General features: G+C 47.7%; 1 protein-coding gene and 1 pseudogene across 1 annotated transcript in view; one reads left to right on the plus strand and one right to left on the minus strand.

Annotated features, from left to right (window-relative positions):
• SLC24A3 (solute carrier family 24 member 3) overlaps positions 1-7,662 on the plus strand; it is a 422,796-nt gene that overhangs the window by 81,224 nt on the left and 333,910 nt on the right. The gene's annotated exons all lie outside the window — the stretch shown is intronic.
• LOC122682358 lies at positions 2,899-2,980 on the minus strand (annotated as a pseudogene).

Below are 7,662 nucleotides of genomic sequence, written 5' to 3' on the forward strand. Positions count from 1 at the left end.
AGCAACCTTGTGGTTTTAAGAAGGGAAAGGGGGGAAGGGGGAGCAGAGAGGAGGGGCGATCTCCCTTGTCTTTAAGGTGTTATTACTTCTGATGCAACACTGCACATTCACTTATTCAATGATGACAAGAGATGGAAGGAGGAGAGCTGTGAAGGTCCAGAAAATGGTCTGATTCATTGAGTCAGAGGCTGTGCTCCTTCTGCTGTGGAAGCTGCTTCCTGGGGGCTAGCATGGCATTCCTTTTCACTGGAGCTGGGCACACTCCTCTCACAAACAGCATCAGAGAGAGATGATGCACCTGCACTGGGAACTAGATACCTGGTTGGGGAAGGTCACCAGCCCCACTAAGGTTGAATGTGTGTATATGTGTATGTGTGTGTGTGTTAGGGTCTTTGGAAAGGATGAGAGCCTCATTGTCCACAGTAAGCTCTGTCCCAGCAGAACCCTTTGTTGGCCCGATCTTCATTCTTTGTGCTCCTTGTTTCCTTGTCAGTTCCTGACATACATGTTGACTGGGAGGAGGTCCTCTGAGACGCACACATGACTCTCCAGTGATGGCACACTCTTGGTGATCATCCATTGCTTGCTGTGACCATCAAGCACCTTGACTCAGTTGTGGCTCCCTTAGAAGCAGATGCTGAGGCAAAGGTTTGGATGCATGCAGTTTATTTGGGAGATGAGCCCAAGAAACCTGTGGGAGCAGGGAGTAGAGAAGTGAGATAGGGGAGAGAGGGCATGTCCTGAACCAGTTATGGAGTGGGCACTAGGTTAGTGAGCTGGGATGGAGTATGGAAGACACCTGGATGTTCTCCCACAAGGGGGTGAGGGAGTTGAGGTATTGATGCACCAGCTCCTGTCACTCACTGGTTGAAGGCTGCTCCTGGGGGTGGTGATGCCCCTTGCACAGGTGGAGTAACACCTATGGGTGGAGACAGCCCCAGGGGTATTGGGGAGCAGGTGCTGGTGGTTGGATGTTGGGCCAGTGAGCACCCAAGAGCTACAGAGAGGGAAGGTGAGCAGAGTAGCAACAGCGATTGCTAAACACCTACTTCTCTATTCCCAAGGATGTGGTTTCATGTTGTTGAACAGGTTGGAAAGCTCATCGTGACCCAAGAAGAGTGCATAGCATCACTCTGCACTTCCTCTGTCTGTGCGTGGATTTGTCTTGCTCGGTGAAGCCCTTGGACTTTGTTTTTACTGCATTGGAATGTGTGTTTGCACAAGTGCTGACTGCTCACTAGGCCCTCCTGCCACAAGTGGGAGCTTAGGTAGACCCAGCAGAGGAGGCCTTCTGGCCTGGCCACAGCAGAGGAGCCCTTCTGGCCGGGCCAAAAGCGGAGGGCTTTCAGGAAGACAGGAGACATCCCTCCTGTCCTCATTCATCTGACTGCCTCCATGCCTATGCTGGCCTTCGGGGAACCTCAGCAAAGCTCAGGACATGTCAAAGTTGAGAAAAGGAGAAAACAAGGAGCCCTGCATAAGCTCCTTCTGCAAGAAAACAGAACCTTTGCCCACCAGGCAGATCTCCTTTGCAGTCAACTAAAGTAAAAGAACTCTTTCTAGGAGCATTGCTGGTGCCTGAGGTCTAGAATGTATGTAAACTCAGGATCAAGATTGAATGTGAACCCTGAATCAGAATTGAGAAATGTGTATCTTTTGCTCTCTGGGATATGTGTTGTTTCAGGGGCATTCACTGGATTTTCCAGCTTCAGAATCAAGCTAGAGTATCCATATCCTCAGGTAACCAGTTCATCCCTCATTGGTCTCTGTCTGGTGTGAAATGGAATCTATATTTTACAGAAAATCATCTTTCAAGGTGGCTCAATGTGTTTTAAGTGGGGAACCCTATGACCCTGGTATTCAGGTCCTCTGTGGTCTCATAGCTCTTAGAGCCCTCAAAGGTGAGACTTCCAAAAAAATACATCCCACTGAGTGATGTTCTTCAGCCCAAAGCCTGATACAATGGGAAGTAACTCTCACCTGGAATTTGAGATGTTTGGATCCTTGAAGGCTAACGGATGCCGTTTGTAGCCCCCGAGGAAGGCTGGTACCTTATGATGTCTTGAGATGTACCTATAGGTACTCTGATCTGTCTTTCAACATGAAATTTCTCTTGTTCTCCTCCACTTGAATATGACTGGCTTTCATGATTCACTTCTAACAGATGGACTGTGGCAGAAGCTCTGTGATCTCCAAAGCTGAGTCCTCTAAAGCAGTAGGGTTCCCCCAGCTCTTCCTCTTGGGATGGTGGCTCCGGGAACCTGGCCACCCTGCTGGGAAGAAGCTCAGGTGTCATGGGGGCCATCGCCAAGGGCCTTGCTGACCGTGGACAGCCAGCATCGCCACCCAGACACCTGAGCAGAGACACCCTCTAGATGACCCCAGCCCCAGCCACCATCAGATGCAGCCATGTGAGGCCCCAAATGAGAGCTGCCTGAGTCCAGTCACCCCAGAATCAGGAGACAGACATGATAATACGTGGTTGTTGCTGTTCGGAGCTGCCCATTTGGGCTGGTTTGTATGCAGCTGTAGTGACTGGCACACACATACACTCTTGGTCATTCTGCTCAACAACTTCTGGGGCTGGAGAGAATCTCTGCTACGGATCACTTCTTTTGTCTGGTGCAGTGACTCCCTTGGTGCTCCCCAGCATTGGCGTTTGGTGGGGACAGACAAGGACGGGCATGTTTCTTGGATCCAGCATGGAAGCTAGAGGTGGCATGAGGCTTCCAGCTGTCCTGACGCCAGCAGGTTGGGGCTGAGGGCCTCTTCTGATTCCGGCTGCAGAGGGGATAGAGGGTGGAGAAGCTGTTTCTTTCCATCCAGTCGAGATCACAGTGGTGGTCTCCTTATTGTCCCTGAGCTCTAGGCTCTTGGACTGGCTCTGCACACCTAACTGGCTTTTGGGAAAAGTTTTCAATTAGCAATAATTGCACCTCGGATAAACCTCATTGGCTACGATACTGCACTGCACAAAGCTCCTAATTAGCTTTTGTGTGGCCACAGTCTGGTCTTTGCCTGGGGTGTCACAGGCTGGACGGTGCCCAGCGGTTCAGCTCCATGGCCCTGTCCTAGGCTCCGGGCCTGCAGAAGGCAGGTCCCTGGGCACCCAGCCGGGGGCTTCTCTCTCACGTCCCTTCCTCCCCGGTGCCCCTCTTGGTCCAGCCCAGGAATGGCTCCTCCTTGTCTTCACTGTCTTGGGGGAAAATGTGAAAATGCATGGGAGAGAACTGTGAATGTCCTGCTAAGGTGTTTCAATAGACAGGAAGTTCTGTTGAGGGGTTAGTGAGTGGTTACTGGGCTGGGCAGGAGTGGCATACTTACATGGCTGTTTTATCTTCTCTGAAAACCATGAATTAGAGTCACAGACTCTCAACATGCCGAGACTCTTAAGAAATTGTGTGACCTAGCAGTCCATGTAAGTCCTGAGTTCCCTTTGTAGCACCGCCAGAAAGTGGTCCTCTGTCCTGTCCCAGGATGTCCTTAGTGATGGGCGCTCACCCCTCACAACCTATGAGAGGCCTTTTTTTCCCCTGGCACTCCAGGTTTATTACAGTTGTCCTCCTCATGCTAAACCAGAACATCTTCCTTTTAGTCATTGTGAGTTCTGTAAAATAAATCTTATACCTCTTCTGGCTGGTGTACCTGTAAGGTCAGCTGCCGGTCTTCTTTGTTTGCATTTCCTTCTCTTCAGTTTCTCAGCTGCCCCCCTCCCAGCCCTCAGCCCCTGTATGACCCGAGTCCACCCCTCACTCTCCTGATTACTTTATGGACCAAACATTCCTCCTCAGCTCTTAAAAATGATGTTTGAATGACACATGGAGAAGTTGGACTTGATACAGTCATGTTCAGGTGTTAGATACGATTATTACTATTTCAGATGTAAACCCAGCTTTCCTGAGTTAGGATGGAAATCCATAGGTTTTTTCCAGAGACATGGTAAGGGGACCAGGCATTTTTTTTTTTCAGGGACAAGGTAAGGGGACCAGGCATTTGTTGGGTGTCTCCTTGGAGTCAGGGCTGGGCTAAGTGTGCCTGGACCGAGACCTGCAGGATCTCCTTAATTTTCCTACCTTGCCTGTGAGTCAGGTGTCCCTGGGGCATCTGGGGTGGGGGGAGGTGGCAGAGCTGGAGTGAAAGCCTGGCCACGCCCAGGTGCCCCTTCCAGCATCTCGCTCCTCCCTGTATTGAACTCCAGCCAGGAGCATAGTGTTGACGCATCATTTCCACCAGTGCTGGTCCTTGCCTGCGGGTGATGAACCCTGCCTGGGCAGGAGCAGGGCCGTCAATTCACGGTCATATCCCCAGGGTTTGAATTATTCCCTGCATGCCCCAAATACCTGTTGACGTTCATTCTTTGTTGAACAAATGATTGATTGAATGAATGACTCCTTGGAACGTCTCTGTGACAGTTGTTGTTTTTCACATTTTATCTTGAGAGAACAAAACCCTCAAAACTATAAGGGAAAATACAACAGATTCCAATGTATTTGCTCTGGGAATTAATAAATGATAGCATTCTTTAAATGTTGGAAGAAACATTGGAAGAAAAGCGGTACAAACCTAGACAGGTTATTAAAAAGCAGAGACATTACTTTGCCTACAAAGGTCCACGTAGTCAAAGCTATGGTTTTTCTAGTAGTCATGTATGGATGTGAGAGCTGGACAATAAAAAAGGCTGATTGCTGAAGAATTGGTGCTTTTGAACTGTGGTGTTAGAGAAGACTCTTGAGAGTCCCTTGGACAGCAAGGAGATCAAACCAGTCCATCCTAAGGGAAATCAACCCTGAATATTCACTGGAATTCACTAACTCATTGGAAAAGACCCTGATGCTGGGAAAGATTGAAGGCAGGAAGAGAAGGAGACGAAAGAGGATGAGATGCTTGGATGGCATCACCGACTCAATGGACATGAGTTTGAGCAACCTCTGGGAGTTGGTGATGGACAGGGAAGCCTGGCATGCTACAGGCTATGGGGTTGCAAAGAGTCAGACCTGACTGAACGACTGACCAACAACATTCTTTATTTGCTTCTAGTCTCTTTTCAGTTATTAGAAATACAACAGTTGCAGACCAGATGGACATTCCCTTTATTCACCTCCTCTGATTTTCCAGGTTCGGAAGCACCATCAGCCTTATTTTCAAGGTGGTTGACCTGTGTTTAAATTTTTTGTCTCCTGTATTTGTATGCATGAGCAATAAGTAGTATGGTTTGGTGTGCTTTCAAATTTATGTAAACATTATTCTATTAGACTGATGTTCTGTGATGGTATGTGCAAAATCATTCATTTGAACTGCTCTCTTGTTTTCCGTCGTATGACTTTGTTGCCACTTATTTGTCCATTCCCAGGAATACATATGTGCCTGTTTTCTGTTCCCTGCCATGGGGTGATTCCTACTCTTCTCACCCTAAGTTTTCAGGTAAGGGACTTTAGAGCCAGCAATTAGAGGACCCATCTAAGGTGTCACAGTTTTAACAGGTGCTTGAAGCAGAGAATGAACCAGACTTGTCCTCTGTCTCAGGCATTGGCTGTCTAATACCTAACACCTCTAACAGCTTCCTGAAGTTGTCTCCCTTCAGGAAAGGACATGATAAAGGTGAAGGAATTGGAGGAAAAGCTCCAGGAAAGAAATGACCAATTTTAGAGAAGAATGGAAATGTTTGATGCCCACTGAGGTCAACCCATATGTTTCATGGCAGAGAACAGACCTACATGAAGTAGGAGGGTCGCCCCCCAAATCAGGGTCTTATCTGTGCCCTCCAGGGTGGCTTGCTGGGCAGACAAGATGAGGGTTATCACCACCTTGAAGCTGACCCACATTTCACAAAAGCAGCAAGAAGCCCTGGTGAGTTTATCTCTCAGCTTAGAAGGTCCCTGAGGGATGGGACCCCTCCTGTCTTGGGTGATCTGATGCATTTTTCCATTTCAAAGGAACATAGTGTCACCATCAAGCAGATTTTGAAACCAGTTAACTTAGAGACTAATTACTTCACTCTTCATTTCTCTTTAAAAATGAAGGCTTTGAAAACATCAAGTTTTACAAATTTACCAAAAGACAGTTGAGTTTCTGAGGCAATGATGACCTCATTTTCCCTCCTGGAGGATGGCACCACTGCCTTGAAACCACCTGGCTTTGTTACTGGCTTGGGAGAGGCCGTTGGGCCCGTTTCGTCACTTCCCAGAGGAGTTTCCATTTCCTTGTGTTTCAGAGCAGATGCTGTTGATAAGCACCTCCCTGCCAGACCACGTGGACTGGGAATGGTGAGCCTCAGGGCTATTCACACTCTCTGGGGCCCCTCCAAGATCTTCTGTCTCATTTTTATTCATCATTTGATATGTGTTTTTATAAAGGGGGTCCCCAAATTGTGTAAGCTTTGACCCCAGAAGCCCTGGAAGTGCCTTCTTGTACATAAGGTTGTTGTCAAGATGCTGTTGCATAATTAGTGCATAGAAATTGTGAGCCGTTGTTGGGATAATTACTTAATGAATAGCATTTGCCCTGAGTGTAACCCCATGCCTGGAGCCCAGGTAGGGGCTCAATTAGTGACAGCTTTGGTTCCTCTGTTCTCCAGTTCTGCAGAGTTCAACTTTCCTAGGATCTCCATCTTCCAGGACCATGTGGGAAGGATCAGAGGTACCTGTCCTCCTTCTCGGGCCACTGCAGCAGGTTCTCTGTGATAGAACAGTTGAGAATCCTTCCATTCCTAGGTCTCCATCTGTTTGGTCTCTTCTTTCCCCATCCCCTAGCTCACCTGCGGGGTCTAGGGGGAGACAAGTGGTCTGCTAGACAGGGACACCGGGAGGCTAAATGTCATCATCTGTGCTTTTTCTCTCTCTCTCTTATTTTTATAGATGTATGGTTGATTCACCATGCTATTAACTCTTGTTACACAGCAAAGTGATTCAGTTACACATATGTATACATTTTTTAAATATTCTTTTCCGTTATGGTTTATCACAGGATTTTTGGAGGCTAATTGCTTTACAGTGTCGAGTTCGTTTTTTTCTCTTCTTAAAAGACCGCGAATCTGGAAATCTCTCAACTAAAAGCTAATGGCAAAACATTTTACAGGAAAAAAATAAAGTTTCTGAGAGAGTGCCAGTTACCCAGCAAAAGCTGAAAAAGAGTTTCTTTGGGGAGGACAGGATTGTGGAGGAGGGTCCAGGAGTAATGAGAAGTTGATTCTGGGGCATCCTTGGGGCCTTGGCTTCTTAGCGAATCCACGCCTTGCAGACTTGGACCAGGATCTTTGGGCCTGGACTGAATTTGAAGACCTGATGAGTTATTTTTCTCTTTCCTTCTTGAATGCAGTGTGACAGTTGTGTTTCTAAATTTAACTCTTCCTGTTTTGGCTGCTTGTGATATTTGTTCACGGAAGACCTGTGTGGGATGAGAGCAGCTCTCAACGGAGGAGCAACACTGCCAGGAGCTGTCACATCCCTGGGGAAGGAAGGAAAAATATATATATTCTTACCCCCCGCCCCACACACCAGGGTTAGTTACTCAGACTTCCCAGTGCACCCCTTTTCTTAGGATCTCCTGAATGGTGTCTCTTTCCGGAGGAAATGTGAAGGATGGTTGTACCTTCTGTGTAATTCTGAAATGGTGAGGAAACATAGAACCTCAATGAACAAGATAACTTGTTTGCCAAGAGCCTTG

The sequence above is a fragment of the Cervus elaphus genome, chromosome 23, assembly GCF_910594005.1.
Source record: "Cervus elaphus chromosome 23, mCerEla1.1, whole genome shotgun sequence".
NCBI lineage: Eukaryota > Metazoa > Chordata > Mammalia > Artiodactyla > Cervidae > Cervus > Cervus elaphus.